Source organism: Ctenopharyngodon idella, chromosome 6 (genome assembly GCF_019924925.1).
Source record: "Ctenopharyngodon idella isolate HZGC_01 chromosome 6, HZGC01, whole genome shotgun sequence".
In the NCBI taxonomy this organism is placed as follows: domain Eukaryota; kingdom Metazoa; phylum Chordata; class Actinopteri; order Cypriniformes; family Xenocyprididae; genus Ctenopharyngodon; species Ctenopharyngodon idella.
This window is the reverse complement of record NC_067225.1, coordinates 2609-26898: the sequence shown is the minus strand read 5'-3', so window position 1 is coordinate 26898 and position 24290 is coordinate 2609. Positions and strand designations below refer to the sequence as shown.

The 24290-nt window shown below is 35.4% G+C and overlaps 1 long non-coding RNA gene across 1 annotated transcript; it reads left to right on the top strand.

The window, feature by feature from the left end:
- Nucleotides 1-2253: 2253 nt before the first annotated feature.
- Nucleotides 2254-23945, top strand: LOC127514919 (uncharacterized). Its single transcript, XR_007930737.1, has 2 exons — nucleotides 2254-3015; nucleotides 15992-23945. It is a non-coding gene; the product is annotated as an uncharacterized LOC127514919 (long non-coding RNA).
- The last annotated feature ends 345 nt before the right edge of the window (nucleotides 23946-24290 follow it).

The window sequence follows — 24290 nt, the reverse complement described above, 5'->3', positions numbered from 1 at the left end:
AAAATGGGATCATATATGGCTTAAGTAACATCAGAATGAGTCAATGAGTATGTATTGAAAGTTTAAGATAGAGTACTTTTGGGCAATAAATATGTTCAGTAGGTCAAACGTGGACTGCAGTATGGCTGATGTGACATCAGAAGGTGTATGTATATGTATAAGTATGTGTAAAAAGTTCAAGACTGAGTATTCTATGTCTAGAAATATGTCCAAAATATGCAATACTCTAATGCTCAAGTAACATCAGAGTGAGGAATTTATGTAAAGTTCATGATCGAGGACTCTTGGAACAGATAAAATTTAATCACGTCTCATATGGTCTTCTGTATGGGTGAAGTGACATTAGAAGGAGTCAATAGTAATGTATGAAGAGTTCATGATCGTGGACTAATTGGCCAGAAATATGTCCATTAGGTCAAATATGGCTCTATGGCTGAAGGAACATCACAATTAGGCATGTATATAAAGTTCATGATCGAGGACTCTTGGGACCGAAAATCTTTAATCAAGACTAAAATGGACTCCTGTTAACCTGAAAAAATACAAAAAAAAAAAAAAAAAAAAGCAGTCAATGACTAAGGATAGAGAGTTCAAGATCAAGGACAAATTTGCCAGAAATATGTTCAGTATCCCTAATATGGACTTCTTTATGGGTGAAGTAACATCAGAAGGAGTCAATAGTAATGTATGAAAAGTTCAAGTTTGAGTACTTTCTGGCCAGTAATATGTCCATTGTATCAAATATGCAATACTCTATGGCTGACGTATCATCAGAAATGACTAGGTATAAAAAGTTTTTGAGCGAGGACTAATTTGCCAGAGATATGTTCTGTAGGTCAAACATAGGGTCATGTACGGCTGAAGTAACATCAGAGTGAGGCAAAGAGTATGTATACAAAATTCATGATCGAAGACAAAAGATTTTTTAGGCAGGTCTAAAATGGACCAGTATGACTGAAATAAAATCAGAATGAGTCAATGAGTAGGTATAGAAAGTTCTTGATCGAGTACTAATTTGCCAGAAATATGTTGGGTAGGTCTTATATGGACTTCTGTATGGGTGAAGTAACATGAGAAGGAGTCAATGATAATGTAGGAAAAGTTCAAGATCGAGTGCTATTTGGCCAGAAATATGTCCACTGGGTCAAATATGCAATACTCTATGGCTGACGTATCATCAGGAGTCAATGAGTATCTATAGAAAGTTCAAGATCAAGTGCTCTTAGGCCAGAAATATGTTCCTAAGGTCAAATATGGACTACTCACTGTCTGATATAACACCAGAAGGAGTCAATCAGTCTGAATAGAAATTTCATCATCATGGACCAATATGCCAGAAATTTTTTCAGTAGGTCAACAATGGGTTCAAACACGTCTGAAGTAACATCAGAATGAGTCAATGAGTATGTATTGAATGTTCAAGATCGAGTACCAATATGCCAGAAATATGTTCAGTTGGTCAAATATGGACTCCAGTATGGCTGATATGACATCAGAAGGCATCAGTAAGTATTTATCAAAAGTTCAAGATCGAGTTCTCTTGGCCTGAAACATGTCCATTGTGTCAAATATACAATACTCTTTAACTGACGTTTCATCAGAAGGCATCAATGAGTAGGCATGGAAAGTTCTTGAGCGAGTACTAATTTGCTAGAAATATGATCAGTAGGTCTTATATTGACTTCTGTACGGCTGAAATAAAATCAGAACGAGTCAATGAGTATCTATAGGAAGTTCAAGGTCAAGCGATCTTAGGCCAGAAATATGTTCCTAAGGTCAAATATGGACTACTATCTGTCTGATGTAACACCAGTATAGAAATTTCATCATCAAGGACCAATTTGCTAGAAATTTGTTCAGTGGGAAAAAATGGGTTCATACATGACTGAAGTAAGATCAGAATGACTCAAAGAGTATGTATTGCATGTTCAAGATTGAGTACCAATATGCCAGAAATATGTTCAGTCGGTCAAATATGGACCACTCTTTGGCTTATCTAACATCAGATGGAGTCAATAGGCATGTATATGAATTTCATGATCGAAGACTAATTTGCCAGAAATATGTTCAGTAGGTGTAATATGGACTTCTGTATGGGTGAAGTAACATGAGAAGGAGTCAATGATAATGTATAAAAAAAAAAGATCGAGTGCTCTATAGCTAGAAATATACCAATTGGGTCAAGTATGCGATACTCTATGGCTGACATTTCATCAGAATGAGTCAATGAGTATGTTTATGAGTTTATGAGCGAGGACTAGTTTGCCAGAGACATGTTCTGTAGGTCAAACATTGGCTCATGTATGGCTGAAGTAACATCAGAGTGAGGCAAAGAGTCTGTACACAAAATTCATGATCAAGGACAAAAACAACCTGTTTAAATAGGTCTAAAATGGACTTCTGTATGGCTGAAATGAAATCAGAAGGAGTCAATGAGTCTCTGTAGAAAGTTCAAGATCAAGTGCTCTTAGGCCAGAAATATGTTCCTAAGGTCAAATATGGACTACTGTCTGTGTGATGTAACACCAGAAGGAGTCAATGAGTCTGTATAGAAATTTCATCATCAAGGACTAAATTGCCAGAAATTTGTTCGGTAGATCAAAAATGGGATCATATATGGCTTAAGTAACATCAGAATGAGTCAATGAGTATGTATTGAAAGTTTAAGATAGAGTACTTTTGGGCCATAAATATGTTCAGTAGGTCAAACATGGACTGCAGTATGGCTGATGTGACATCAGAAGGTGTATGTATATGTATAAGTATGTGAAAAAAGTTCAAGACTGAGTATTCTATGTCTAGAAATATGTCCAAAATATGCAATACTCTAAGGCTCAAGTAACATCAGAGTGAGGAATTTATGTAAAGTTCATGATCGAGGACTCTTGGAACAGATAAAATTTAATCACGTCTCATATGGTCTTCTGTATGGGTGAAGTGACATTAGAAGGAGTCAATAGTAATGTATGAAGAGTTCATGATCGTGGACTAATTGGCCAGAAATATGTCCATTAGGTCAAATATGGCTCTATGGCTCATCAGACTGAGGCAAAGAGTATGTATACAAAATTCATGATCGAAGACAAAAGATTTTTTAGGCAGGTCTAAAATGGACCAGTATGCCTGAAATAAAATCAGAATGAGTCAATGAGTAGGTATAGAAAGTTCTTGATCGAGTACTAATTTGCCAGAAATATGTTGGGTAGGTCTTATATGGACTTCTGTATGGGTGAAGTAACATGAGAAGGAGTCAATGATAATGTATGAAAAGTTCAAGATCGAGTGCTATTTGGCCAGAAATATGTCCACTGGGTCAAATATGCAATACTCTATGGCTGACGTATCATCAGGAGTCAATGAGTATCTATAGAAAGTTCAAGATCAAGTGCTCTTAGGCCAGAAATATGTTCCCTAAGGTCAAATATGGACTACTCACTGTCCTGATATAACACCAGAAGGAGTCAATCAGTCTGAATAGAAATTTCATCATCACGGACCAATATGTACGGATATGTGATCAGGATGTCAAAATTGGGTACATACATGTCTGAAGTAACATCAGAATGAAAGTTCAAGATCACAAACGAATTTGCCAGAAATTTGTTCAGTATACCTAATATGGGACTTCTTTATTGGTGGAGTACCATCGAGAGGAGGCAATAGTAATGTATGAATAGTTCAAGTCTGAGGACTTTTTGGTAGAAATATGTCCATTATATCAAATATGCAATACTCTATGGCTGACGTCTCATCAGAAAGAGTCAATGACTATATATAAAAAGTTTTTGTGCGAGGACTATTTTACCAGAGATATGTACTGTAGTTCAAAACATATTGTCATGTATGGCTGATGTAACATCAGAGTGATTGTCAATGTCATGTGTTGTCTCTTTATTGCATAACGGAATAAGTTAGTTCTTGTAACACAATACAAAGATTATTTGTTACTTACTGAACGCAACATAACTTATGTATTACCTATTTAATGCAGAAACCAATTGAAAGTTATTGTTTTATTGCAATACAACAGCACGTTATGTTTTCTCCTTCAATTCACAAAGGAATTTTGTTTTTGTTTGCAATGCATTTCAACAGCACCTTTGTTATGTGTTTAACTGAACAATACACAACTAATAACTAACTAAGTATGCAATGCAATGAAACTGTGCATAGCTTATATGTTATTCATCACTGCACAACGTATTAAGGTAGATCAATATGCAATGCAATGCAAAAGCACATATCTTATGAGTTATCTCTTCAATGTACAACGGTATTAGTTCTTGTGTACAATGCCATGAAAAAGCGCATACCCTATATATATTAGTTTATGCATTGCAATGTAACAGCACATATGTGTTACCTCTGTAATGCACAAGGAAATACCTTTATAAGTTAGTTAGGAGTGCTGTGCAATACATAATGTATGTGTTATCGCTTCACCTCATAATGAATTAGGGTTAGATCATGTTTGAAACGCAATGCACGCATGTTATCTCTTCAGTGCATTAGAATACGTTGGTTATTGTACTAGATGCAAGGAAACAGTGCTTATGTATCATGTTGCAATGCAATAGCACATATGTTATAATAATTTCTTCTATGCACAGGGTAATAAGTTAACTATTGTAAGCAATGCACTGAAACTGTTCTTGATGCAGTGCAATACAACAGCATATGTTATTTGTTTTCTGTCAATGCAAAAAGAAAGAGTTAGTTCATGTATGCAACGCAAAATGGAATAATTTACTGCAACGCAATGCACATGTTATACGTTCGAAATACAATGCAACAAACAACTGTGTTATAACTTCACTGCACAGCGGTCAAGTTACTTGCAATGCACATGTTATGTGTTATCTCTTCAATGCATAACGGATGAATTAGTACATTCATCGCAACACGAGTTATGTGTATCTCTTCAATGCATGAGGAATACTACGTTAGTTCTTGTATAAAATGAAAAGGAAACAGCGCATAACTTACATGTTGCAATGCAACAGCGTAATTAGTTAACTATTGCAATGCACTGAAACAGTTATTGATGAATTGCAAAGCAATAGCATATGTGATTTGTTTTCTCTTCAGTGCACAAAGAGTTATTTCTTGTATGCACCGAAGAATGCACACGTGTGTGTACAAACTGGAAGAACTTACTACAATACAATGCACGTTATGTGTTCGAAATGCAATGCAACAAACACCTGTGTTTTAATTTCACTGCACAACGGCTCAAGTTACTGCAATGCAATGTACAGTTATGTGTTATCTCTTCAATGCATCACGAATGAGTTAGTTCATTCATCGCAATACAACGAGTTATTTGTTATCTCTTCAATGCATGAGGAATACTACGTTAGTTCTTGTATACAATGCCATGAAAAAGCGCATACCTTATATGTATTATTTTATGCATTGCAATGTAACAGCACATATGTGTTGCCCCTGTAATGTACAACGAAACAAGTTTATAAGTTAGGATTTTGAATGCAGTGCAATACATAATTTATGTTATGTGTTATCGCTTCACCACATAATGCACGTATGTTATCTCTTCAATGCATTAGAAATACTTTTATTTATTGTAAAGATGCAAGGAAACGTGCTTATCTTACATGTTGCAATGCAATAGCACACAATATTAATTCATTCTATTCACAGGGTAATATTGTAAGCAATACACTGAACCTGTTCTTGATGCATTGCAATACAACAGCATATGTTGTTTGTTTTCTGTTCAATGCAAAAGGAAAGAATTAGTTCATGTATGTACCGAAGTGCAACAAGCACCTGTCGTGTTCTTTCTTAACTACAAAACGGAATAACTTACTGCAAAGCAAAGCACATGTTATATGTTCGAAATACAAAGCAACAAACACCTGTGTTATAACTTCACTTCACAACGGGTCAAGTTACTGCAATGCACATGTTATGTGTTATCTCTTCAATGCATGAGGACTACTACGTTAGTTCTTGTATACAATGCCACATGAAAAAGCGCATACCTTATATGTATTCTTTTATGCATTGCAATGTAACAGCAATTATGTGTTACCTCTGCAATGCACAACGAAATAAGTTTATAAGTTAGTTAGGATTTTGAATGCAGTGCAAATACATAATTTATATGATGTGCTATTGCTTCACCGCATAATGGCACGTATGTTATCTCTTCAATGCATTAGAAATACGTTAGTAGTTTTTGTAAAAGATGCAACGAAACAGTGCTTATCTTACATGTTGCAATGCACTTGCACATATGTTATATTAATTTATGCTATTCACAGGGTAATAAGTTAACAATTGTAAGAATACACTGAAACTGTTCTTGATGCATTGCAATGAAATATCATATGTGATTTGTTTTCTCTTCAATGCACAAATAGTTATTTCTTGTACGCACCGAAGTGCAACAAGCACCTGTCGTGTTACTTTTTCTGCAAACTGGAAGAACTTACTACAATGCAATGCACGTTATGTGTTCGAAATGCAATGAAACAAACACCTGTTATCTCTTCAATGCATAACGAATGAGTTAGTTCATTCATAGTTAGTTCATTCAATACAACGAGTTATCTGTTATCTCTTCAGTGCATGAGGAATACTACTTTTTCTTGATGCATTGCAAAACACAACATAAGTTATATGTTTCCTCTTCAATTGCAAAAAGTAACGACGCATTGCAACAAGCACCTGTCGTCTTATCTCTTTCACTGTTCATTCATGTGTTATCTCTTCAATACATAAGGAATAAGTTAGTTCTTGTATACAATGAAAGGAAAAATTGCTTGACTTGCATGTTGTAATGCAATAAACATATGTTATATTAATTTCTTCTATGCATAGCGTAATAATTTAACTGTTGTATGCAATGCACTGAAACTTATGTGATTTGTTTTCTCGTCAATGCGCAAAGAGTGAGTTCTTTTATGCAACGCAGTGCAACAATACCTATCGTGTTATCTCTTCACTGCAAAACGGAATAACTTACTGCAATGTAATAATATCTCAATGTGTCTTTTATATCTCAATGTATGACGGAAAGATAGTTCATTCATCGCAACACCACATATGTGATCTGTATCTCTTTAATTCATAAGGAATGAGTTCAAGTGCAAGGAAACAGTGTTAGTCTTGTATGCTTTGCATTGCAACAGCACATGTTATATTAATATCTTCTATGATGCACAGCAAAATAAGTTAATTAGTGTATGCAATGCAATGAAACAGTTAGTTCTTGTATTTATTACACTGCAACAGCATATGTGATTTGTTTTCTCTTCAATGCACAAAGGAAAGAGTTAGTTATTGTATGTAATGCAGTGCAACAAGCACCTGTTGTGTTATTTCTTTACTGCAAAACGGAATAACTTACTGAAATGCGATGCAGCTTGTTATGTGTTATATCTCAATGCACAACGGATGAGTTATTTCATTCATTGCAACTCAACATTATGTTAGTGTTATCTCTTCAATGCATGAGTTAGTTATTGTGTTCAATGCAAGAAAACTTACATAACTACATATTTGTCCTAATGGAAAATATTTCTGGTGAAATATTTCAACACTTGGAGTACTTGATCTCAAACTTTCTATACATTACTCCTGATGTTACTTTAACAATAAAGAAGTCAATATTAGAGACCTACTAAACAATTTCCGGCAAATATATCCTGATCATGAACTTTCTATACATATTCAATGACTCACTGTGATGTTACTTCACCAATACATGTATGACCTACTGAACATATTTCTGGAAAATTAGTCCTCAATCATAAACATTTCATACTTACAAATTGGCTGCATCTGATGTTAGATCAGTCCATATTAGAACATATTACGTCCAAAGGGTACTTGATCTTGAACTTTTTATACATACTATTGACTCCTTCTGATGATACGTCAGCCAGAGAGTATTTCATATTTGGACCTAAAGGACATACTTCTGGTAAATTAGGCCTCAGTTAGTAAGTTACAGTTCTTTTACAGTTGCTTACAATAGTTAACATTACTTTGTGCATCGAAAAAATTAATATAACATATGTGCTGTTGCATTGCAACATGTAATTATGCAGTGGTTGCTTGCATTCTATACAAGAAATAACGTATTTCTCATGCATTGAAGAGATAACACATAACATGTACTTTGCATTGGCAGAAACATGATCCGTAGTGCAATGAAGAGATTAACACGTCGTCAGGTGCTTGTTGCGCTGCATTTCATACTACAACTATCTCTTTCCTTCGTGCATTGAAGAGAAAACAAAATACATATGCTGTTGCACTGCAATAAATATAAGAACTAGCGGTTTTCATTGCATTACTTACAATAATTAACTTATTTCTTGTTATGCACAGAAGAAATTTATATAACATGCAGTTTGCATTGCAAAGAAACTAACACTGTTTCCATACATTGTACACAAAAACTATTTCAGTTCATTGCATTCAATATTAACTTCTTACGCTGTGCATAGAAGAAAATAATATAATATATGTGCGATTGCATTGCAACATGTAAGATATGCATCCTATACAAGAACTAACGTATTGTTCATGCATTGAAGAGATAACACATAACGTGCATTGCATTGCAGTACGTTCTTCCAGTTTGCAGAAAAAAAGTAACACGACAGGTGCTTGTTGCACTTCGGTGCATACATGAACTAATTCTTTCCTTTTGCATTGAACAGAAAACAAACAACATATGCTGTTGCATTGCAATGTATCAAGAACAAGTTCAGTGTAATTACTTACAATAGTTACCCTGTGAATAGAATGAATTAATATAGCATATGTGCTATTGCATTGCAACATATAAGATAAGCACTGTTTCCTTGCATCTTTACAATAAATAAAGTATTTCTAATACATTGAAGAGATAACATACGTGCATTATGTGGGTGAAGCGATAACACAGAACATAAATTATGTATTGGTCTGCATTCAAAATCCTAACTAATTCATAGACTTATTACGTGGTACATTACAGAGGTAACACATTATGTGCTGTTACATTGCAATGCTAGAAGAGAATACATATAAGGGTATGCGCTTTTTTATGGCAATTGTATACAATAACTACTGTATTTCCTAATGCATTGAAGAGATAACATACGTGCATTGCATTTCATACACAATCTAACCTTAATCTATTATGCGGTGAAATCGATGCATTCAAGAAATAACTCTTTGTGCATTGAAGAGAAAACAAATCACATATGATATTTCATTGCAATGCATCAAGAACTGTTTCTACGCTGTTGCATTGCAACATGTAAGTTATGCGCTGTTCCTTTGCATTTTATAGAAGAACTAACGTAGTATTCCTCATGCATTGTAAGAGATAACACATAACTCGTTGTGTTGCGATGAATGAACTAACTCATCCGTTAAGAAAGAACACGACAGGTGAAATGTTGCACTGCGTTGCATACATGAACTAACTCTTTCCTTTTGCATTGAACAGAAAACAAACAACATATGCTGTTGTATTGCACTGCATCAAGAACAGTTTCAGTGCATTGCTTACAATAGTTAACTTATTACCCTGTGCATAGAAGAAATTATCATAACATATGTGCTATTGCATTGCAACATGATAGATAAGCACTGTTTCCTTGCATCTAATACAATAACCAACGTATTTCTAATGCACTGAAGAGATAACATACGTGCATTGCGTTTCAAACACGATCTAACCCTAATCCATTATGAGGTGAAGCGATAACACTACATTACATTATGTATTGCACAGCACTCCTAACTAACTTATAAACTTATTTCCTTGTGCAGGAAGAGGTAACACATATGTGCTGTTACATTGCAATGCCTAAAATAATACATATAAGGTAAGACGCTTTTTCATGGCATTATACACAAGAACTAATACCGTTGTACACTGAAGAGATAACTCATAAGATATGTGCTTTTGCATTGCATTGCATAATGATCTACGTTAATACGTTGTGCAGTGATGAACATATAAGCTATGCACAGTTTCATTGCATTGCATACAAAATTAACTGTGCATTAGTTAATTATTAGTTGTGTATTGTTCAGTTAACACATAACACAGGCGCTATTGAAATGCATTGCAAACACAAATCACAAATTCCTTTGTGAATTGAAGAGAAAACATAACGTGCTGTTGTATTGTAATAAAACAATAACTTTCAATTGGTTTCTGCATTAAATAGGTAATACATAAGTTATGTTGCGTTCAGTAAGCAACACATAATCATTGTATTGTATACAAGAACTAACTTATTCCGTTATGCAATAAAGAGACAACACAACAATTGCCGATCACTCTGATGTTACATCAGCCATACATGACCCTCTGGTAAATTAGTCCTCGCACAAAAACTTTTTATACATAGTCATTGACTCTATCTGATGATACGTCAGCCATAGAATATTACATATTTGATATAATGGACATATTTCTAGCCAAAAAGGCCTCAGACTTGAACTATTCATACATTACTATTGACTCCTTCTGATGTTACTCCACCAATAATGAAGTCCATATTAGTTATACTGAACATATTTCTGGCAAATCCGTTCGTGATCTTGAACTTTCATTCTGATATTACTTCAGACATGTATGAACCCATGTTTGACCTACTGAACAAATTTCTGCCATATTGGTCCATGATGATGAAATTTCTATTCAGACTCATTGACACCTTTTGGTGTTACATCAGACAGTCTGTAGTCCATATTTGACCATAAGAACATACTTCTGGCCTAAGAGCACTTGAACTTGAACTTTCTATAGATACTTGTTGACTCCTGAAGATACATAAGCCAAAGAGTATTGCATACTTGACCCAATGGACATATTTCTGGCCAAATAGCACTCAATCTTGAACTTTTTATACATTATCATTGACTACTTCTCATGTTACTTCACCCATAAAGAAGTCCATATTAGACATACTGAACATATTTCTGGCAAATTAGTCCTCGATCATAAAATTCATATACATGCTTCTTGACTCCATCTGATGTTAGATAAACCAAAGAGTAGTCAATATTTGACCAAATGAACATATTTCTGGTATATTGACACTCGATCTTGAACATTAATTACATACTCATTGAGTCATTCTGATGTTACTTCAGCCATGTATGAACCCATTTCTGACGCACTGAACAAATTTCGGGCAAATGACTCCTTGATGATGAAATTTCTATACTGGTGTTAAATGAGACAGACAGTAGTCCATATTTGACCTTAGGAAGATGTATCTGGCCTAAGATCGCTTGACCTTGAACTTCCTATAGATACTCATTGACTCCTGATTTCATTTCACCCATAAAGAAGTAAATATAAGACCTACTGAACATATTTCTGGCAAATTAGTACTCACTCAAGATCTTTCTATGCCTCCACATTGACGCCTTCTGATAAAATGTAAGGTAAAGAGTATTGCATATTTGACACAATGGACATATTTCCGGCCAACAGAACTCGATCTTGAACTATTGATAAATACTTACTAATACATTGCGATGTCACATCAACCATACTGGAGTCCATATTTGAACAACTGAACATAATTCTAGCATATTGGTACTCGATATTGAACATTCAATGCATACTCATTAAATCAATCTGATGTTACTTCAGACGTGTTTGAACCCATTGTTGACTTACTAACAAATTTCTGGCATATTGGTTCATGAATATGAAATTTCTATTCAGACTCATTGACTCCTTCTAGTGTTACATCAGACAGTGAGTAGTCCATATTTGACCTTAGGAACATATTTCTGGCCTAAGAGCACTTGATCTTGAACTTTCTATAGATACTCATTGAGTCCTTCTGATGATACGTCAGCCATAGAGTATTGCATATTTGACCCAGTAAACACATTTCTGGCCAAATAGCACTCGATCTTGAACTTTTTATACATTATCATTGACTCCTCATGTTACTTCACCCATACAGAAGTCCATATAAGACCTACTCAACATATGTCTGGCAAATTAGTACTCGTTCAAGAACTTTCTATACCTACTCATTGACTCATTCTGATTTTATTTCAGGCATACTGGTCCATTTTTGACCTGCCTAAAAAATTTATTGTCTTCGATCATGAATTTTGTATACATACTCTTTGCCTCACTCTGATGTTACTTCAGCCATACATGACCCTATGTTTGACCTACAGAACATATCTATGGCAAATTAGTCCTAGCTCAGAAACTTTTTGTACATAGTCATTGACTCTTTCTCATGATACGTCAGCCATGGAGTATTGCATATTTGATACAATGGACATATTTCTGGCCAAAAAGTACTCAAACTTGAACTTTTCATATATTACTATTGACTCCTTCTGATGTTACTTCACCCATAAAGAAGTCCATATTAGGGATACTGAACATATTTCTGGCAAATTTGTCCTTGATCTTGAACTCCCTATTCTTAGTCATTGACTCCAGTTTTTTTTTTTTTTTTATCAGGTTTACAGGAGTCCATTTTAGTCATGATAAAGATTTTCGGTCCCAAGAGTCCTCGATCATGAACTTTATATACATGCCTAATTGTGATGTTACTTCAGCCATAGAGCCATCTTTGACATAATGGACATATTTCTGGCCAATTAGTCCACGATCATGAACTTTTCATACATTACTATTGACTCCTTCAAATGTCACTTTACCTATACAGAAGTCCATATGAGACTTGATTAAATTTGATCTGTTCTATAAGTCCTTGATCATGAACTTTCTATAACATGCTCATTGCCTCCCTCTTATGTTACATCGGCAATATTATGAGCCCATTTTTGACCTACTAAACATAATTCTGGCAAATTAGTCCTCTATAATGAACTTTCGAGTGCTGATTGGCCAGAAATATGTCAGTTGGCTCAAATATGCAATACACCATGGCTGACAGAAGGAGTCAATGAGTTTTTAGAGAAAGCTCATCATCGAGGACTAATTTGCCAGAAATAGGTTCAGTAGGTCAAAATGGCTTATATGGCTCAAATAACATCCGAGTGAATCGAGTTTATATTGAAAGTTCAAGATTGAGTACTTTTGGGCCATGAAATATGTTCAGTAGGTCAAATATGGACTCCAGTATGGCTGATGTGACATCAGAAGGTGCATGTATATGTATAATTATATGTAAAAAGTTCAAGACTGAGTATTTTATGTCTAGAAATATGTCCAAAATATGCAATAGTCTAAGGCTCAAGTAACATCAGAGTGATGAATTTATGTAGTTCATGATCGAGGACTCTTGGAACAGAAAAAATTTAATCACGTCTAATATGGACCTGTATGGGTGAAGTGACATTAGAAGGAGTCAATAGTAATGTATGAAGAGTTCATGATCGTGGACTAATTGGCCAGAAATATGTCCATTAGGTCAAATATGGCTCTATGGCTGAAGGAACATCACAATTAGGCATGTATATAAAGTTCATGATCGAGGACTCTTGGGACCGAAAATCTTTAATCAAGACTAAAATGGACTCCTGTTAACCTGAAAAAATACAAAAAAAAAAACAGGAGTCAATGACTAAGGATAGAGAGTTCAAGAAAAAGGACAAATTTGCCAGAAATATGTTCAGTATCCATAATATGGATTTCTTTATGGGTGAAGTAACATCAGAAGGAGTCAATAGTAATGTATGAAAAGTTCAAGTTTGAGTACTTTCTGGCCAGAAATATGTCCATTGTATCAAATATACAATACTCTATGGCTGACGTATCATCAGAAATGACTAGGTATAAAAAGTTTTTGAGCGAGGACTAATTTGCCAGAGATATGTTCTGTAGGTCAAACATAGGGTCATGTACGGCTGAAGTAACATCAGAGTGAGGCAAAGAGTATGTATACAAAATTCATGATCGAAGACAAAAGATTTTTTAGGCAGGTCTAAAATGGACCAGTATGCCTGAAATAAAATCAGAATGAGTCAATGAGTAGGTATAGAAAGTTCTTGATCGAGTACTAATTTGCCAGAAATATGTTGGGTAGGTCTTATATGGACTTCTGTATGGGTGAAGTAACATGAGAAGGAGTCAATGATAATGTAGGAAAAGTTCAAGATCGAGTGCTATTTGGCCAGAAATATGTCCACTGGGTCAAATATGCAATACTCTATGGCTGACGTATCATCAGGAGTCAATGAGTATCTATAGAAAGTTCAAGATCAAGTGCTCTTAGGCCAGAAATATGTTCCTAAGGTCAAATATGGACTACTCACTGTCTGATATAACACCAGAAGGAGTCAATCAGTCTGAATAGAAATTTCATCATCATGGACCAATATGCCAGAAATTTTTTCAGTAGGTCAACAATGGGTTCAAACACGTCTGAAGTAACATCAGAATGAGTCAATGAGTATGTATTGAATGTTCAAGATCGAGTACCAATATGCCAGAAATATGTTCAGTTGGTCAAATATGGACTCCAGTATGGCTGATATGACATCAGAAGGCATCAGTAAGTATTTATCAAAAGTTCAAGATCGAGTTCTCTTGGCCTGAAACATGTCCATTGTGTCAAATATACAATACTCTTTAACTGACGTTTCATCAGAAGGCATCAATGAGTAGGCATGGAAAGTTCTTGAGCGAGTACTAATTTGCTATAAATATGATCAGTAGGTCTTATATTGACTTCTGTACGGCTGAAATAAAATCAGAACGAGTCAATGAGTATCTATAGGAAGTTCAAGGTCAAGCGATCTTAGGCCAGAAATATGTTCCTAAGGTCAAATATGGACTACTATCTGTCTGATGTAACACCAGTATAGAAATTTCATCATCAAGGACCAATTTGCTAGAAATTTGTTCAGTGGGAAAAAATGGGTTCATACATGACTGAAGTAAGATCAGAATGACTCAATGAGTATGTATTGAATGTTCAAGATTGAGTACCAATATGCCAGAAATATGTTCAGTCGGTCAAATATGGACCACTCTTTGGCTTATCTAACATCAGATGGAGTCAATAGGTATGTATATGAATTTCATGATCGAGGACTAATTTGCCAGAAATATGTTCAGTAGGTGTAATATGGACTTCTGTATGGGTGAAGTAACATGAGAAGGAGTCAATGATAATGTATAAAAAGTTCAAGATCGAGTGCTCTATAGCTAGAAATATACCAATTGGCTCAAGTATGCGATACTCTATGGCTGACATTTCATCAGAATGAGTCAATGAGTATGTTTATGAGTTTATGAGCGAGGACTAGTTTGCCAGAGACATGTTCTGTAGGTCAAACATTGGCTCATGTATGGCTGAAGTAACATCAGAGTGAGGCAAAGAGTCTGTACACAAAATTCATGATCAAGGACAAAAACAACCTGTTTAAATAGGTCTAAAATGGACTTCTGTATGGCTGAAATGAAATCAGAAGGAGTCAATGAGTCTCTGTAGAAAGTTCAAGATCAAGTGCTCTTAGGCCAGAAATATGTTCCTAAGGTCAAATATGGACTACTGTCTGTGTGATGTAACACCAGAAGGAGTCAATGAGTCTGTATAGAAATTTCATCATCAAGGACTAAATTGTCAGAAATTTGTTCAGTAGATCAAAAATGGGATCATATATGGCTTAAGTAACATCAGAATGAGTCAATGAGTATGTATTGAAAGTTTAAGATAGAGTACTTTTGGGCCATAAATATGTTCAGTAGGTCAAACATGGACTGCAGTATGGCTGATGTGACATCAGAAGGTGTATGTATATGTATAAGTATGTGAAAAAAGTTCAAGACTGAGTATTCTATGCCTAGAAATATGTCCAAAATATGCAATACTCTAAGGCTCAAGTAACATCAGAGTGAGGAATTTATGTAAAGTTCATGATCGAGGACTCTTGGAACAGATAAAATTTAATCAAGTCTCATATGGTCTTCTGTATGGGTGAAGTGACATTAGAAGGAGTCAATAGTAATGTATGAAGAGTTCATGATCGTGGACTAATTGGCCAGAAATATGTCCATTAGGTCAAATATGGCTCTATGGCTGAAGGAACATCACAATTAGGCATGTATATAAAGTTCATGATCGAGGACTCTTGGGACCGAAAATCTTTAATCAAGACTAAAATGGACTCCTGTTAACCTGAAAAAATACAAAAAAAAAAAAAAAAAACAGGAGTCAATGACTAAGGATAGAGAGTTCAAGATCAAGGACAAATTTGCCAGAAATATGTTCAGTATCCCTAATATGGACTTCTTCATGGGTGAAGTAACATCATAAGGAGTCAATAGTAATGTATGAAAAGTTCAAGTTTGAGTACTTTCTGGCCAGAAATATGTCCATTGTATCAAATATGCAATACTCTATGGCTGACGTATCATCAGAAATGACTAGGTATAAAAAGTTTTGAGCGAGGACTAATTTGCCAGAGATATGTTCTGTAGGTCAAACATAGGGTCATGTACGGCTGAAGTAACATCAGAGTGAGGCAAAGAGTATGTATACAAAATTCATGATCGAAGACAAAAGATTTTTTAGGCAGGTCTAAAATGGACCAGTATGCCTGAAATAAAATCAGAATGAGTCAATGAGTAGGTATAGAAAGTTCTTGATCGAGTACTAATTTGCCAGAAATATGTTGGGTAGGTCTTATATGGACTTCTGTATGGGTGAAGTAACATGAGAAGGAGTCAATGATAATGTAGGAAAAGTTCAAGATCGAGTGCTATTTGGCCAGAAATATGTCCACTGGGTCAAATATGCAATACTCTATGGCTGACGTATCATCAGGAGTCAATGAGTATCTATAGAAAGTTCAAGATCAAGTGCTCTTAGGCCAGAAATATGTTCCTAAGGTCAAATATGGACTACTCACTGTCTGATATAACACCAGAAGGAGTCAATCAGTCTGAATAGAAATTTCATCATCATGGACCAATATGCCAGAAATTTTTTCAGTAGGTCAACAATGGGTTCAAACACGTCTGAAGTAACATCAGAATGAGTCAATGAGTATGTATTGAATGTTCAAGATCGAGTACCAATATGCCAGAAATATGTTCAGTTGGTCAAATATGGACTCCAGTATGGCTGATATGACATCAGAAGGCATCAGTAAGTATTTATCAAAAGTTCAAGATCGAGTTCTCTTGGCCTGAAACATGTCCATTGTGTCAAATATACAATACTCTTTAACTGACGTTTCATCAGAAGGCATCAATGAGTAGGCATGGAAAGTTCTTGAGCGAGTACTAATTTGCTATAAATATGATCAGTAGGTCTTATATTGACTTCTGTACGGCTGAAATAAAATCAGAACGAGTCAATGAGTATCTATAGGAAGTTCAAGGTCAAGCGATCTTTGGCCAGAAATATGTTCCTAAGGTCAAATATGGACTACTATCTGTCTGATGTAACACCAGTATAGAAATTTCATCATCAAGGACCAATTTGCTAGAAATTTGTTCAGTGGGAAAAAATGGGTTCATACATGACTGAAGTAAGATCAGAATGACTCAATGAGTATGTATTGAATGTTCAAGATTGAGTACCAATATGCCAGAAATATGTTCAGTCGGTCAAATATGGACCACTCTTTGGCTTATCTAACATCAGATGGAGTCAATAGGCATGTATATGAATTTCATGATCGAGGACTAATTTGCCAGAAATATGTTCAGTAGGTGTAATATGGACTTCTGTATGGGTGAAGTAACATGAGAAGGAGTCAATGATAATGTATAAAAAGTTCAAGATCGAGTGCTCTATAGCTAGAAATATACCAATTGGCTCAAGTATGCGATACTCTATGGCTGACATTTCATCAGAATGAGTCAATGAGTATGTTTATGAGTTTATGAGCGAGGACTAGTTTGCCAGAGACATGTTCTGTAGGTCAAACATTGGCTCATGTATGGCTGAAGTAACATCAGAGTGAGGCAAAGAGTCTGTACACAAAATTCATGATCAAGGACAAAAACAACCTGTTTAAATAGGTCTAAAATGGACTTCTGTATGGCTGAAATGAAATCAGAAGGAGTCAATGAGTCTCTGTAGAAAGTTCAAGATCAAGTGCTCTTAGGCCAGAAATATGTTCCTAAGGTCAAATATGGACTACTGTCTGTGTGATGTAACACCAGAAGGAGTCAATGAGTCTGTATAGAAATTTCATCATCAAGGACTAAATTGTCAGAAATTTGTTCAGTAGATCAAAAATGGGATCATATATGGCTTAAGTAACATCAGAATGAGTCAATGAGTATGTATTGAAAGTTTAAGATAGAGTACTTTTGGGCCATAAATATGTTCAGTAGGTCAAACATGGACTGCAGTATGGCTGATGTGACATCAGAAGGTGTATGTATATGTATAAGTATGTGAAAAAAGTTCAAGACTGAGTATTCTATGCCTAGAAATATGTCCAAAATATGCAATACTCTAAGGCTCAAGTAACATCAGAGTGAGGAATTTATGTAAAGTTCATGATCGAGGACTCTTGGAACAGATAAAATTTAATCAAGTCTCATATGGTCTTCTGTATGGGTGAAGTGACATTAGAAGGAGTCAATAGTAATGTATGAAGAGTTCATGATCGTGGACTAATTGGCCAGAAATATGTCCATTAGGTCAAATATGGCTCTATGGCTGAAGGAACATCACAATTAGGCATGTATATAAAGTTCATGATCGAGGACTCTTGGGACCGAAAATCTTTAATCAAGACTAAAATGGACTCCTGTTAACCTGAAAAAATACAAAAAAAAAAAAAAAAACAGGAGTCAATGACTAAGGATAGAGAGTTCAAGATCAAGGACAAATTTGCCAGAAATATGTTCAGTATCCCTAATATGGACTTCTTCATGGGTGAAGTAACATCATAAGGAGTCAATAGTAATGTATGAAAAGTTCAAGTTTGAGTACTTTCTGGCCAGAAATATGTCCATTGTATCAAATATGCAATACTCTATGGCTGACGTATCATCAGAAATGACTAGGTATAAAAAGTTTTGAGCGAGGACTAATTTGCCAGAGATATGTTCTGTAGGTCAAACATAGGGTCATGTACGGCTGAAGTAACATCAGAGTGAGGCAAAGAGTATGTATACAAAATTCATGATCGAAGACAAAAGATTTTTTAGGCAGGTCTAAAATGGACCAGTATGCCTGAAATAAAATCAGAATGAGTCAATGAGTAGGTATAGAAAGTTCTTGATCGAGTACTAATTTGCCAGAAATATGTTGGGTAGGTCTTATATGGACTTCTGTATGGGTGAAGTAACATGAGAAGGAGTCAATGATAATGTAGGAAAAGTTCAAGATCGAGTGCTATTTGGCCAGAAATATGTCCACTGGGTCAAATATGCAATACTCTATGGCTGACGTATCATCAGGAGTCAATGAGTATCTATAGAAAGTTCAAGATCAAGTGCTCTTAGGCCAGAAATATGTTCCTAAGGTCAAATATGGACTACTCACTGTCTGATATAACACCAGAAGGAGTCAATCAGTCTGAATAGAAATTTCATCATCATGGACCAATATGCCAGAAATTTTTTCAGTAGGTCAACAATGGGTTCAAACACGTCTGAAGTAACATCAGAATGAGTCAATGAGTATGTATTGAATGTTCAAGATCGAGTACCAATATGCCAGAAATATGTTCAGTTGGTCAAATATGGACTCCAGTATGGCTGATATGACATCAGAAGGCATCAGTAAGTATTTATCAAAAGTTCAAGATCGAGTTCTCTTGGCCTGAAACATGTCCATTGTGTCAAATATACAATACTCTTTAACTGACGTTTCATCAGAAGGCATCAATGAGTAGGCATGGAAAGTTCTTGAGCGAGTACTAATTTGCTATAAATATGATCAGTAGGTCTTATATTGACTTCTGTACGGCTGAAATAAAATCAGAACGAGTCAATGAGTATCTATAGGAAGTTCAAGGTCAAGCGATCTTTGGCCAGAAATATGTTCCTAAGGTCAAATATGGACTACTATCTGTCTGATGTAACACCAGTATAGAAATTTCATCATCAAGGACCAATTTGCTAGAAATTTGTTCAGTGGGAAAAAATGGGTTCATACATGACTGAAGTAAGATCAGAATGACTCAATGAGTATGTATTGAATGTTCAAGATTGAGTACCAATATGCCAGAAATATGTTCAGTCGGTCAAATATGGACCACTCTTTGGCTTATCTAACATCAGATGGAGTCAATAGGCATGTATATGAATTTCATGATCGAGGACTAATTTGCCAGAAATATGTTCAGTAGGTGTAATATGGACTTCTGTATGGGTGAAGTAACATGAGAAGGAGTCAATGATAATGTATAAAAAGTTCAAGATCGAGTGCTCTATAGCTAGAAATATACCAATTGGCTCAAGTATGCGATACTCTATGGCTGACATTTCATCAGAATGAGTCAATGAGTATGTTTATGAGTTTATGAGCGAGGACTAGTTTGCCAGAGACATGTTCTGTAGGTCAAACATTGGCTCATGTATGGCTGAAGTAACATCAGAGTGAGGCAAAGAGTCTGTACACAAAATTCATGATCAAGGACAAAAACAACCTGTTTAAATAGGTCTAAAATGGACTTCTGTATGGCTGAAATGAAATCAGAAGGAGTCAATGAGTCTCTGTAGAAAGTTCAAGATCAAGTGCTCTTAGGCCAGAAATATGTTCCTAAGGTCAAATATGGACTACTGTCTGTGTGATGTAACACCAGAAGGAGTCAATGAGTCTGTATAGAAATTTCATCATCAAGGACTAAATTGTCAGAAATTTGTTCAGTAGATCAAAAATGGGATCATATATGGCTTAAGTAACATCAGAATGAGTCAATGAGTATGTATTGAAAGTTTAAGATAGAGTACTTTTGGGCCATAAATATGTTCAGTAGGTCAAACATGGACTGCAGTATGGCTGATGTGACATCAGAAGGTGTATGTATATGTATAAGTATGTGAAAAAAGTTCAAGACTGAGTATTCTATGCCTAGAAATATGTCCAAAATATGCAATACTCTAAGGCTCAAGTAACATCAGAGTGAGGAATTTATGTAAAGTTCATGATCGAGGACTCTTGGAACAGATAAAATTTAATCAAGTCTCATATGGTCTTCTGTATGGGTGAAGTGACATTAGAAGGAGTCAATAGTAATGTATGAAGAGTTCATGATCGTGGACTAATTGGCCAGAAATATGTCCATTAGGTCAAATATGGCTCTATGGCTGAAGGAACATCACAATTAGGCATGTATATAAAGTTCATGATCGAGGACTCTTGGGACCGAAAATCTTTAATCAAGACTAAAATGGACTCCTGTTAACCTGAAAAAATACAAAAAAAAAAAAAAAAAACAGGAGTCAATGACTAAGGATAGAGAGTTCAAGATCAAGGACAAATTTGCCAGAAATATGTTCAGTATCCCTAATATGGACTTCTTCATGGGTGAAGTAACATCATAAGGAGTCAATAGTAATGTATGAAAAGTTCAAGTTTGAGTACTTTCTGGCCAGAAATATGTCCATTGTATCAAATATGCAATACTCTATGGCTGACGTATCATCAGAAATGACTAGGTATAAAAAGTTTTGAGCGAGGACTAATTTGCCAGAGATATGTTCTGTAGGTCAAACATAGGGTCATGTACGGCTGAAGTAACATCAGAGTGAGGCAAAGAGTATGTATACAAAATTCATGATCGAAGACAAAAGATTTTTTAGGCAGGTCTAAAATGGACCAGTATGCCTGAAATAAAATCAGAATGAGTCAATGAGTAGGTATAGAAAGTTCTTGATCGAGTACTAATTTGCCAGAAATATGTTGGGTAGGTCTTATATGGACTTCTGTATGGGTGAAGTAACATGAGAAGGAGTCAATGATAATGTAGGAAAAGTTCAAGATCGAGTGCTATTTGGCCAGAAATATGTCCACTGGGTCAAATATGCAATACTCTATGGCTGACGTATCATCAGGAGTCAATGAGTATCTATAGAAAGTTCAAGATCAAGTGCTCTTAGGCCAGAAATATGTTCCTAAGGTCAAATATGGACTACTCACTGTCTGATATAACACCAGAAGGAGTCAATCAGTCTGAATAGAAATTTCATCATCATGGACCAATATGCCAGAAATTTTTTCAGTAGGTCAACAATGGGTTCAAACACGTCTGAAGTAACATCAGAATGAGTCAATGAGTATGTATTGAATGTTCAAGATCGAGTACCAATATGCCAGAAATATGTTCAGTTGGTCAAATATGGACTCCAGTATGGCTGATATGACATCAGAAGGCATCAGTAAGTATTTATCAAAAGTTCAAGATCGAGTTCTCTTGGCCTGAAACATGTCCATTGTGTCAAATATACAATACTCTTTAACTGACGTTTCATCAGAAGGCATCAATGAGTAGGCATGGAAAGTTCTTGAGCGAGTACTAATTTGCTATAAATATGATCAGTAGGTCTTATATTGACTTCTGTACGGCTGAAATAAAATCAGAACGAGTCAATGAGTATCTATAGGAAGTTCAAGGTCAAGCGATCTTTGGCCAGAAATATGTTCCTAAGGTCAAATATGGACTACTATCTGTCTGATGTAACACCAGTATAGAAATTTCATCATCAAGGACCAATTTGCTAGAAATTTGTTCAGTGGGAAAAAATGGGTTCATACATGACTGAAGTAAGATCAGAATGACTCAATGAGTATGTATTGAATGTTCAAGATTGAGTACCAATATGCCAGAAATATGTTCAGTCGGTCAAATATGGACCACTCTTTGGCTTATCTAACATCAGATGGAGTCAATAGGCATGTATATGAATTTCATGATCGAGGACTAATTTGCCAGAAATATGTTCAGTAGGTGTAATATGGACTTCTGTATGGGTGAAGTAACATGAGAAGGAGTCAATGATAATGTATAAAAAGTTCAAGATCGAGTGCTCTATAGCTAGAAATATACCAATTGGCTCAAGTATGCGATACTCTATGGCTGACATTTCATCAGAATGAGTCAATGAGTATGTTTATGAGTTTATGAGCGAGGACTAGTTTGCCAGAGACATGTTCTGTAGGTCAAACATTGGCTCATGTATGGCTGAAGTAACATCAGAGTGAGGCAAAGAGTCTGTACACAAAATTCATGATCAAGGACAAAAACAACCTGTTTAAATAGGTCTAAAATGGACTTCTGTATGGCTGAAATGAAATCAGAAGGAGTCAATGAGTCTCTGTAGAAAGTTCAAGATCAAGTGCTCTTAGGCCAGAAATATGTTCCTAAGGTCAAATATGGACTACTGTCTGTGTGATGTAACACCAGAAGGAGTCAATGAGTCTGTATAGAAATTTCATCATCAAGGACTAAATTGTCAGAAATTTGTTCAGTAGATCAAAAATGGGATCATATATGGCTTAAGTAACATCAGAATGAGTCAATGAGTATGTATTGAAAGTTTAAGATAGAGTACTTTTGGGCCATAAATATGTTCAGTAGGTCAAACATGGACTGCAGTATGGCTGATGTGACATCAGAAGGTGTATGTATATGTATAAGTATGTGAAAAAAGTTCAAGACTGAGTATTCTATGCCTAGAAATATGTCCAAAATATGCAATACTCTAAGGCTCAAGTAACATCAGAGTGAGGAATTTATGTAAAGTTCATGATCGAGGACTCTTGGAACAGATAAAATTTAATCAAGTCTCATATGGTCTTCTGTATGGGTGAAGTGACATTAGAAGGAGTCAATAGTAATGTATGAAGAGTTCATGATCGTGGACTAATTGGCCAGAAATATGTCCATTAGGTCAAATATGGCTCTATGGCTGAAGGAACATCACAATTAGGCATGTATATAAAGTTCATGATCGAGGACTCTTGGGACCGAAAATCTTTAATCAAGACTAAAATGGACTCCTGTTAACCTGAAAAAATACAAAAAAAAAAAAAAAAAAACAGGAGTCAATGACTAAGGATAGAGAGTTCAAGATCAAGGACAAATTTGCCAGAAATATGTTCAGTATCCCTAATATGGACTTCTTCATGGGTGAAGTAACATCAGAAGGAGTCAATAGTAATGTATGAAAAGTTCAAGTTTGAGTACTTTCTGGCCAGAAATATGTCCATTGTATCAAATATGCAATACTCTATGGCTGACGTATCATCAGAAATGACTAGGTATAAAAAGTTTTGAGCGAGGACTAATTTGCCAGAGATATGTTCTGTAGGTCAAACATAGGGTCATGTACGGCTGAAGTAACATCAGAGTGAGGCAAAGAGTATGTATACAAAATTCATGATCGA